This window comes from Rana temporaria, chromosome 3 (assembly GCF_905171775.1).
Source record: "Rana temporaria chromosome 3, aRanTem1.1, whole genome shotgun sequence".
Classification (NCBI taxonomy): Eukaryota; Metazoa; Chordata; class Amphibia; order Anura; family Ranidae; genus Rana; species Rana temporaria.
The window spans coordinates 461,678,166-461,690,137 of NC_053491.1; the positions used below are offsets into that span (position 1 = coordinate 461,678,166).

Here is an 11,972-nt window from a genome sequence, read left to right on the forward strand (position 1 = left end):
GTTACTCTGATATTGTCACTTATAAACCAAAGGAATAGCAGTGACATGTATTGGAGTTGCTGAAGCACCACCTACAGGTCACAATGAAAATTACAGATTGGGAATTGAACTTTTAAAGGGGAAGGGCAGAGTATTTATTCCGGACAGAACACATATTTTAAATTTTGTTGAGAGTTTTATTTTTTTTATTTTTTTTTACAAGATTGCTGAATTCTGGTTTTGTTATTCAATGTAGAAATGTGTACTTTTCATTTTAACCTGTAGGCTGGCAGTGAGTGAAATGATTTACTGGCTAATTCCATAGACTGAAAATGGAATCTGATGCATATTTGTAATATGTTTTGTCTTGGAAGCAATTTTACTGGCTTGTACAGTGGCAGATGTTTTAAATCACTAAGAAAAATATTTGGCAGCGGTGGGATTTGAACCCACGCCTCCGGAGAGACTGGAGCCTTAATCCAGCGCCTTAGACCGCTCGGCCACGCTACCTACTGATGACTTCCTGTTTGTTTTGTTTTTTCGTAGCAAGAGTTAATGTCTTTCCCTCCTTTCTTTCATTCGTTTATTTCCTTCCCTTCATTACATTATTTCCTTCCACCCTTCCTTCCCATCCCTTCCTTCCTTCCTACTTTTCCTTCCTTTATTTCCTTCCCTTCCTTCATCTCTTCCCTTCTTTCCCTCTTATCCTTCTATTCTTCCCTTACTTTCTTCTCTTCCTCCCTTCCCATATTTCTTTCTCTTCCTTCCTTCCTATCCTCCATTCTCTTCCTTCCCTTCCTCTCATTCCTTCCCATCCTACCCTCCCTTCCTTCCCTCCCTTTCTTCCCTTGGTCCTTCCTTCCTTCTCTTCCTCACTTCCCATCCTTCTTTTGCTTCCCTTCGTTCCTTCCTTTCTTGCTTACTTCCTTTCCTTCCTCTCATTCCTTCCTTTCTTTTCTTCCTTTCTTCCATTCTTCTTTTCCCTCTTTCTTTCACTCCCTATTTGTATCTAAGGATAACCTGTTTTGTCTTAGAAGCACACAGGCTTGTACAGTAGCAGATGTTTTTTATGACTAAGAAGAAAAAAAAAAACATTGGCAGCGGTGGGATTTGAACCCACGCCTCCGGAGAGACTGGAGCCTTAATCCAGCGCCTTAGACCGCTCGGCCACGCTACCTACTGAAAACAACTGCTTGTTTGGTATATTTTTCCGTAGCAAGAGTTAAGTCCTTCCTTTATTTCCTTCTCTTAGTTTATTCCTTCTCTTCTCTTCCCTTTCTTCCTTCCCTTTCTTCCGTCCCTTCCTTCCTACTCTTCCTTCCTTTATTTCCTTCTCTTCTTTCATTTCGTCCTTTCCTTCCTTCATTCCTTCCCTTTAGTCCTACCCTTCCTTCCCTTACTTCCTTCTCTTCCTCCCTTCCCACCCTTTCTTCTCTTCCTCCATTACCGTTCTTCCTTCTCTTCCTTCCTCCCTTGCTTCCTTTCCTTCCTACAATTTTTTAATTTCCTTCCTTCCTTCCTTCCCTTCCTTCTCTTTCTCTGAATGAATGAATGAAAACTTATATAGCGCAGCACAGGCAAACTTAATCGCCTCTGGGCTCTTGTTGTTCCTGTCTCCTTTGATATCAAAAGAGATGAGTCTTGATCTTTCTCCTGAACGCCAAGTGATTCTCCTCCAACCGAATGCTGGTTGGTAAAGCGTTCCATAGTCTAGGCCCTTGGACCGCGAATCTCCTTTCTCCTTTGGACTTGTAGTTGGCTTTCGGTATCTGGAGGAGATTTTGATTGGTGGATCGCAGAATGCGATTGGGATTATGAGCTTTTATTTTTTCGCATTGATAATGAGGAGCATTCCCATAGATATATCTATGCGTTAGACAGAGTGCTTTAAAAGTGATTCTGTCTTTTACTGGTAACCAATGAAGGGCTCCCAGTGAAGGTGAGATTGATTCCCATGGTTTTTTCCCAGTCACAAGTCTAGCGGCCGTATTTTGAACGACTTGTAGACGAGCGATTTGGTACTTGGGGAGTCCGAGGTAGAGGGCATTTGCATAGTCCAATCTTGAGTTTACAATTGCTCCCACCACGACCGCTATGTCTTCCTTGGGAATAAAAGGAGTAAGTCTGCGTAGTAGGCGCAGCAGATGGTGAGATCCGCTGACTACTGACCCTATTTGTGCATCCATTGTCATGTAGGAGTCAAAGATGACCCCAAGACTTTTGACTTTGGCGCTAGGGGTGATTTTGCCCAGAATGGGCGGAGGGTCCAAGTTGTTGCAGGTTGATTCATACGCTTGGCGTGAAACAGGAGAAGTTCTGTTTTCGCTCCGTTGAGTTTAAGATAACTCTTTGTCATCCAGTCCTCTATCAAAGAGAGGCATGTCTCTAGATTGAGGTGGTGATCCTTTTTATTGCAAATGCGGAAATATAGTTGCGTGTCGTCTGTATATGAGTGGTAGAGCAGTTTTTGACTGCTAATAATCTCAAAAAGAGGGCGAAGATAGATGTTGAATAACACCGGCGACAGGGGGGATCCTTGAGGGACTCCGCACGATAATGTGCGTTTCTCTCATTCCTTTACTTCCTTTCCCTGCCTTCCTTCCTTCCCTCCTTCTCTCTCTTCCTTTTCTCCCCTTCCCTGCATAATTGTATTTGTGATAAAAAATCTGTAGGGCTTTATGATAATATCTTGGGAGTGATAAAAATCTGCAGGGCTGTATGAAGCGGGGTCTGCGGGGGAATGGATCTCTCTGGGCGGACCGCACGTTGTGGGGGCTCCTATGCCCAAAAGACCGTGAGGGCCAGCCAGGCAAAAGACCTTTGCGGGCCGTATCTGGCCTGCGGGCCGTATTTTGAGGACCCCTGTACTATACCAACATAATGAAAACAAAAAAGGGGGGAAGACATATACATACCCTAAAGAGTTATTTACAAATTTACTAAATAGCTTAAAAGTGATACAAAAACAAATTATGAAAACAAAGACCCTTGATTCCCTATATTACGACCAATAGAGGAACCCCTAATATGGGATATCCTAATGGCCTAAAACTCCCCAAGGCTGTCTCCTCGATATACAAGTTACTGTGGTAAGGCAGGTAAACTCCTCATGGAAACCAATCAGAAAAGACCAACCACGCAGTCCACACCCCCCTCCCCAGTATGCAGAGCACCCCCTAGATACCTAACGATAACCAAAGCCACCTAAACACGGGACCCCTGCAATCATTTCCTAAACACCGGACTGTGTGTTCCTGTGAAACCACAGGCAATACAATCACACTGTCTGGGAATGGAAAGGAGCACTGATATGTGATCACATGGACCATCCGTCAGAAAACCCCTATCACATATCAAAATCAAACAGAATGCTGGAATTACAGGGAGTGCAGAATTATTAGGCAAATGAGTATTTTGACCACATCATCCTCTTTATGCATGTTGTCTTACTCCAAGCTGTATAGGCTCGAAAGCCTACTACCAATTAAGCATATTAGGTGATGTGCATCTCTGTAATGAGAAGGTGTGTGGTCTAATGACATCAACACCCTATATAAGGTGTGCAGAATTATTAGTCAACTTCCTTTCCTTTGGCACAATGGGTCAAAAGAAGGACTTGACAGGCTCAGAAAAGTCAAAAATAGTGAGATATCTTGCAGAGGGATGCAGCCAGGGCCGGACTTACCATTGGCCTTGACTGGGCTCAAGCCCAGGGGCCCCACCCAATAGGGGGCCCCCTTTAAAAAAAAAAAAAAAAAAAAATTTTTTTTTTTTTTTTTTAGGGGTCCGGAGGTCCCCAGGGGCCCGGAGGCCCCCAGGGCCCCGGACGGCAACCCCCCTTTTTTTATTTATTTTTTGTAAAAAAATGTTTTTTTTTATATATTTTTTATTTTTATATATATATATATATATATATATATATATATATATATATATATATATATTATTATTATTATTATTAAAGGGCCCAGGGGTCTCCAGGGCCCCGGATGGCAACCCCCCTTTTTTTTATTTATTTTTTGTAAAAAAATGTTTTTTTTTATATATTTTTTATTTTTATATATATAATATTATATATATATATATATATGTTTTATTATTATTATTAAAGGGCCCAGGGGTCTCCAGGGCCCCCGGATGGCAACCCACCTTTTTTATTTTTTTATAAAAAAAATTACATTTTTTTTTATATATATATATATATTTTTTTATTAAAGGGCTCAGAGGTCCCCGTGGCCCCATGTGGCAACCCCCCCTTTTTTATTTTTTTTATAAATGTTTATTTTTTTATTTTTGTTTATTTTTTTATTTTTTATTAAAAGGCCCAGAGGTTCCCAGGGGCCCAGAGGTCCCCAGGGCCCCCGGGTTTGGCAACCTCCCTTTTTTTATGTATTTTTTATAAATGTTTTTTTTTTTATTATTAAAGGGCCCAGAGGTTTATTTTTTCTTTTTATTAAAAGGCCCAGAGGTCCCCAGGGCCCCGGATGGCTACATATATTTATATATATTTGTTTTCTTCTTTATTTCTTCTTTTTTTTTGTAAAGGCCCCCCCGCTTCTCAATTTGCGGCAGCCCCCACGCTTCTCAATTTCAGGCGGCAGCACCCCCACCCCCCTAGGTTCTCTGCTTCAGGGGGCCCATGCCTTAAGCTGTGCAAGCAGCCCCAAAATTCCTGATGGCGGCCCTGCGCATACCTCCCAACATGCACGGATTCTGTGGGACTTTCCCGCACAGACAGCTTCTTCCCGCAATTCTGCAAAAGGGTTAATTTTCCCGCACTTCAAGAGGAGGCAGCACGGAAGCAGGAGGAACCGGAGTGGTGTGTGGAGGACTGTGGCTGCTGAAGGGAAGAAAGCCGAGAGCCGGGCTAATGACAGTCTGTGGCCCCGGCTGTTGGCACAGGTGAGAGGCACTCCCCCCCTCAACAACTGCAAATTCCCCCCCCGCTCAACAACTTTAATGCGCTCCCCCCCGCTCAACAACTTCAATTCGCCCCCCCCCCCGCTCAACAACTTCGATCCCCCCCAATTCTCGGCTCCAGGGGGCCCCTTCAACACTCAAGCCCAGGGGCCCCCACCACCCTAAGTCCTGCCCTGGATGCAGCACTCTTAAAATTGCAAAGCTTCTGAAGCGTGATCATCGAACAATCAAGCGTTTCATTCAAAATAGTCAACAGGGTCGCAGGAAGCGTGTGGAAAAACCAAGGCGCAAAATAACTGCCCATGAACTGAGAAAAGTCAAGCGTGCAGCTGCCAAGATGCCACTTGCCACCAGTTTGGCCATATTTCAGAGCTGCAACATCACTGGAGTGCCCAAAAGCACAAGGTGTGCAATACTCAGAGACATGGCCAAGGTAAGAAAGGCTGAAAGACGACCACCACTGAACAAGACACACAAGCTGCAACATCAAGACTGGGCCAATAAATATCTCAAGACTGATTTTTCTAAGGTTTTATGGACTGCTGAAATGAGAGGGAGTCTTGATGGGCCAGATGGATGGGCCCGTGGCTGGATTGGTAAAGGGCAGAGAGCTCCAGTCCGACTCAGACGCCAGCAAGGTGGAGGTGGAGTACTGGTTTGGGCTGGTATCATCAAAGATGAGCTTGTGGGGACTTTTCGGGTTGAGGATGGAGTCAAGCTCAACTCCCAGTCCTACTGCCAGTTTCTGGAAGACACCTTCTTCAAGCAGTGGTACAGGAAGAAGTCTGCATCCTTCAAGAAAAACATGATTTTCATGCAGGACAATGCTCCACCACACGCGTCCAAGTACTCCACAGCGTGGCTGGCAAGAAAGGGTATAAAAGAAGAAAAACTAATGACATGGCCTCCTTGTTCACCTGATCTGAACCCCATTGAGAACCTGTGGTCCATCATCAAATGTGAGATTTACAAGGAGGGAAAACAGTACACCTCTCTGAACAGTGTCTGGGAGGCTGTGGTTGCTGCTGCACGCAATGTTGATGGTGAACAGATCAAAACACTGACAGAATCCATGGATGGCAGGCTTTTGAGTGTCCTTGCAAAGAAAGGTGGCTATATTGGTCACTGATTTGTTTTTGTTTTGTTTTTGAATGTCAGAAATGTATATTTGTGAATGTTGAGATGTTATATTGGTTTCACTGGTAAAAATAAATAATTGAAATGGGTATATATTTTTTTTTGTTAAGTTGCCTAATAAGTATGCACAGTAATAGTCACCTGCACACACAGATATCCCCCTAAAATAGCTAAAACTAAAAACAAACTAAAAACTACTTCCAAAAATATTCAGCTTTCATATTAATGAGTTTTTTGAGTTCATTGAGAACATGGTTGTTGTTCAATAATAAAATTAATCCTCAAAAATACAACTTGCCTAATAATTCTGCACTCCCTGTATAATGAAGGTAAGGGATCCATCACATCTAAAATACTGAAAATGCAATTAATTGCTGTCCCTCAGTGGAAAAAGAAAAACACCCTGCTGGGCAGGTGTATATGTCCAATGGTGTAATTAGTCCCATTAATACTTTTCAGAGCACTGGAACAATTTCAAATACAGATAAAAACTGTTTTCTCCATATTTGAAATTGTTCCAGTGCTCTAGTTTTTTTTTGAATGGGACGAAGGTATTTGGGACATATACACCTACCCAGTAGGGTGTTTTTCTTTTTCCACTGATGGACAGCAATTACCGTATATACTCGAGTATAAGCCGACCCCAATATAAGCCGAAGTACCTAATTTTACCACAAAAAAACTGGGAAACGTATTGACTTGAGTATAAGCCTAGGGTGTCCATCTGCATGCCTCACTGTGCCACACTTTGCCTCACTGTGTCCATGTGCATGCCTCACTGTGTCCATGCCTCACTGTGTCCATGCCTCACTGTGCCTCACTGTGTCCATGTGCATGCCTCACTGTGCCCATGCCTCACTGTGTCCATGCCTCACTGTGCCTCACTGTGTCCATGCCTCACTGTGTCCATGCCTCACTGTGCCTCACTGTGCCCATGCCTCACTGTGTCCATGCCTCACTGTGCCTCACTGTGCCCATGCCTCACTGTGTCCATGCCTCACTGTGCCTCACTGTGTCCATGCCTCACTGTGTCCATGCCTCACTGTGCCTCACTGTGTCCATGTGCATGCCTCACTGTGCCCATGCCTCACTGTGTCCATGCCTCACTGTGCCTCACTGTGCCCATGCCTCACTGTGTCCATGCCTCACTGTGCCTCACTGTGTCCATGTGCATGCCTCACTGTGCCCATGCCTCACTGTGTCCATGCCTCACTGTGCCTCACTGTGTCCATGAGTACACTAGACTTACGTTTAATATGGGAGTATATAGAAGGGGGCTTTGAAAAATCAGTGCTCCCCGGTCGTAGGTCCCCCAGAACTTGTGTGCCAAGTTTCGGGTCCAGGGGACTTACGGCCGGCCGGTACCTGGTCCACAAATTTACCGGAGAAATCACTGTTTAACATGGGAGTCAGTGGAGGGGGTGCCCGACTTTGAAAAAAACGTTTGTAGGTCCCTTACTTGCCTGACGAAGAGGTCCGGCGTGGCCTCGAAATGTTGCACTTTTTGTAATGCCTTTTTTGTATTAACATTTTTTGGACGTTATCTGCGATCCATGGTGTGCTGGCGAATATTTTTTACTTATTTACCCTAGTTTACCTGCCTTACCACAGTAACTTGCATATCGAGGAGACAGCCTTGGGGAGTTTTAGGCCATTAGGATATTCCATATCAGGGGTTCCTCTATTGGTCGTAATATAGGGAATCAAAGGGTCTTTGTGTTCATAATTTGTTTTTGTATCGCTTTTAAGCTATTTAATAAATTTGTAGTTAACTCTTTAGGGTGTGTATATGTCTCCCCCCCTTTTTTGTTTTCATTATGTTGGTATGGGATCTTTGATATCACAGCTGTGCATACTAGTACACATAGCTCCTCATCAGCCGGGGTCCTGCAGGTTGCCCCATGGTGGTGAATTCAGTTCCAGTATTTAGATAATTACAGAGGCCGGACTGGTAATTTCATTTCTCCGCCCTGCTGCTCTGTCCCCATTCTCTTCTCTCAGTCCTCCTCCTCCTCCCTATGACCATTCATGTGGCACTGCAATGGCTGATTACCCCCTACCTTTCCGGCACAGCCCCCCTCGCATGCCTATTGTGGCCACAGGCCCACCTGCCATGCCTCCCCCAACAATTCATTAAGGAGTTCCCACCTCCCGTCTTTAGATGCATTTCAGCCTTGCTGGCTTGTGCCTAATCCTGTAATGAGAGCTCAGTCTGGGGCAGGTTGGGGAGAAGCGTGCCGTGTCGCAGGTGTCCATGGACGGACGTTTTTGGAAACCATGTCTGCCAAATGAGCTTTGAACTGACCACACACAACAAACGTTCCTATGATATTCTTAGAAAAATTGGGAAAATCATTATACTGTATATTGGAATTAAAGGAGTTGTAAAGAAAAACATTTGTTTGCCTAAAATTAATGTCTGCAAGGTAGACAGGCAGAATAGTGTAATGATTCTGTTAAAAAACGAGTAAATACCGTATTTATCGGGGTATTGCGCGCTCCGGCGTATAGCGCGCACACCTAATTTTGACCCTAAAATCCTGTAAAAAAAAATTATTACATTTAACTACTTACAGTTTTGGTGTCTTGCCCGGCGTCCATCGGTGGCCTCTTCCGGTCCGGCGTCCATCTGCGGCCTTGGTGGTGTCCTCCCGGCTGCTCCCGCGCTGTCTTCATGTCGAATCCCAGCTTCCCGCGCTCAGTTTGAAGCCTCCGCCGACGTATACCGAGCGCAGTACACTCGGGTATATTCGGCCAGGCTCGGCTTCTCACGCATAAACGTCACAGAGCGTGACTACGAGCGAAGCCGAGCCTGGCCGAATGTACCCGAGCGTACTGCGCTCGGTATATGTCGGCGCAGGCATTCAAACACGGCGCGGGAAGCGGGTATCGGCGTATATCGCGCACCCACGATTTTGCCCTGATTTTCAGGGCAAAAAAGTGCGCGGTATAGGCGGATAAATACGGTGCCTATTAAATTCCTTCATCTATATCACCTCCGTCATTTTAGTTTCTGTTCTCTCATTCACTTCCTGGTTTGCATCGTTTGTTCATGTAAGAACTACATTTCCCAGTATGCATTATGGCACGCCCAGTAATTCACACCTCCTTGAATTTTCTAACACGTAGAGAGCGTCCTGCCGCACAGATGTAGTTCCCAGGAGGGGTTGAGCACGTCACTGACTACCGCAGTAAAGCCTCCCATCACGGTGGTCAGTAAAATCAGACAAGCAGGAAGTGAACAAAACAGAGAAGAAATAGAGCAACTTCTGAGCAAAAATGAACAATAAGGAAGTGAAAAGAGGAATGTCTGCAGGTAAAGGATGCTTATTATGAAAAAAATGTTTTCCTTTACAACCCCTTTAAAGGACTTTCCCAAATAAAATATGCTGATAGAAATGAATTAACGCAAGAAAAAAATCCCATCCTGCTCCATTAAATTTTCTTGTCACTATGGTCCAAAATTAGCTTCAAGTTGACCGTAGTAATGATTAGAAAATCAAATATACGTTCCCAAAAATAAAGATTTCTAATGAAATTCTATCATGCATGGCCAGATTTAAATCTAATTTAACAATCCATTAATTTTTTTATCTAGTCAGGTAGGCCCTTGTATTAGGTAACTTGGCACATCTAAAGGGGAATGTTCAATTACACTCTATAAATAAATGCCAAGGGAACCCATGGAATTAAACTCTCTTTATTGTAACAAAATAGCAAAGGCAAAAAAAAAAAAAAAGAACATCCAAATACTTTCTTAACGAGGAAGTAAACCCTCTGAAAAAATAAAAAAAAAATACACCCTGCAAGACAAAAGCATAATGAGCTAGTATGCATAGGATACTAGCTCATTTTGAATTACTTACCTGAGATGGAAGTCCCCGCAGCGGTCGTCGTTCCCCTCCTCCGTCGCCATTTCTCCTGGAGTGACTTCCGGGGATATCACGGCTCCGGCGCTGTGACTAGTCGGAGCCATGATGACGTCACTCCTGCGAATGCGCCGTAGATATACCGTATTTATCGGCGTATACCGCGCACTTTTTTGCCCTGAAATCAGGGCAAAATCGTGGGTGCTCGATATACGCCGATACCCGCTTTCCCGCGCCGAGTTTGAATACTGTGCCGGCATATACCGAGCGCAGTACACTCGTGTATAGTCATGCAGTCTCGGCTCCTCCCGCGCTCACCTCCTGGACGTACAGGACGTGAGCGCGACAGTAGCCGAGCCTGCCCTAGTGTACTGCGCTCGGTATATGCCGGCACAGTATTCAAACTCGGCGTGGGAAAGCGGGAAACGAGCGAGGAGGACACCGCAGAAGGACGCCGGACCCGACAAAGAGGACACCCGAAGCTGCAGACGGACGCCGGATCCGACGAGGCCGCCGCGCAAGACACCAAAACTGTAAGTACAAAATCCTTTTTTCCACAGGAATTTCTGGCCAACTTTAGGGGTGCGCGCTATACGCGGGAGCACGCTATACCCCAATAAATACGGTAGGTGCCTGTCTTTTTTGCAAATATCTCCTAAACCCAGGGCTTTTTTTCAGCGTGAACGTGGGGGAACGCAGTTCCGGCACCTCCAGCACCAAATGTATGTGATAGCAAGGGATTTGCTGGAGGGTCTATTGATGCTGTCTGCTGGGGGATGTATAGTCACTGGTGGGGGTCTAATGTTGCTGGGGTGGATCTTTTGTTACTGAGGGCGGTATTTTGTTGTGGCTGGTCCATTGTTTCTGTGTGGGAGGTCTATTGTGTGGAGAACTATTGTTACTGGGGGGAACTATTGTTAATGGGGTGGGGGCCATTGTTGCTGGGGGAGTCTATTATTGTGTGAGGGATCTTTTGTTGCTGGGGTGGGGTTTATTATTGCTGGGAGGGGAATTTTTGTTGCTTGGGAGGACCTATTATTGGGGTGGGGTCTATTATTGGTGGGAGGGGAATCTATTGTTGCTTGGAAGGATCTATTATTACTGGGGTGGGGTCTATTGTTGCTGGCCCCAGTGCATCTATTTTTTACTGCTTTTCTTGTTATTAGACAAGAACAATTTACATACAAATTATTTAGCAAATGATACTTGGGGCAGTACTGGGAGGTTGGTAGGGGGCAGAATCAAGGGACGGTGCTTGGAGGTGGGTAGGGGCGGAGACAAGGGGGTGGGACTCAGAAGGGGGGAGTTCCTACACCTATTCTCTGAGAAAAAAAGCCCTGCCTAAACCGTGTAGGTTTAGGAGATATTTCTTGCACCTACAGGTAAGCCTTAAAGGGGTTGTAAAGGTACATTTTTTTTTCCCTAAATAGCTTCCTTTACCTCAGTGTAGTCCTCCTTCACTTACCTCATCCTTCCATTTTGCTTTTAAATGTCCTTATTTCTTCTGAGAAATCCTCACTTCCTGTTCTTCTGTCTGTAACTCCACACAGTAATGCAAGGCTTTCTCCCTGGTGTGGAGTGTGGTGCTCGCCCCCTCCCTTGGACTACAGGAGAGTCTTAATGAGAAGCTTCATCTGTCTGTCAGCCTGAGCTCTCCTCCACCTCTCTGGCTGTGATACCTACTGTAAGAGCCGGTTCACACTGGGGCGACTCGTCAGGCGGCTCAACCGCCTGACGAGTCGCGTCCCATTCTATGCAATAGAACCGTTCTAATAGGAGCGACGCAAGTCGCTCCGACTTAGAAAAGGGTTCTTGTACGACTTCTATACAGAAGTCATTTTGCTAATCGCCTCTGAAGTCGTCTTCAGGACGCCTTACAGAGTCGCCCCCGAAGTCGTGCCTAACTATCCAGCCCTTTTTCACTCAGTTTCAGACAACTGTTCTCTAAAAGGATACACTGAGATTGTTTGTTTTTCTAAGGATACAATGTTTTACAATAAACCAATCTACTCCATCTGTCACTGCCATCCTGCAAGCTGAGATAGAGCCATAACACAGGTTAGATCC

General features: G+C 45.0%; 2 non-coding genes across 2 annotated transcripts; both read right to left on the bottom strand.

Moving 5' to 3' along the window:
- Positions 1 to 407: 407 nt before the first annotated feature.
- TRNAL-AAG lies at positions 408 to 489 on the bottom strand. The gene has a single exon. It is a non-coding gene; the product is annotated as a tRNA-Leu (tRNA).
- Positions 490 to 1,074: 585 nt separating this feature from the next.
- Positions 1,075 to 1,156, bottom strand: TRNAL-AAG. The gene has a single exon. It is a non-coding gene; the product is annotated as a tRNA-Leu (tRNA).
- Positions 1,157 to 11,972: the final 10,816 nt, after the last annotated feature.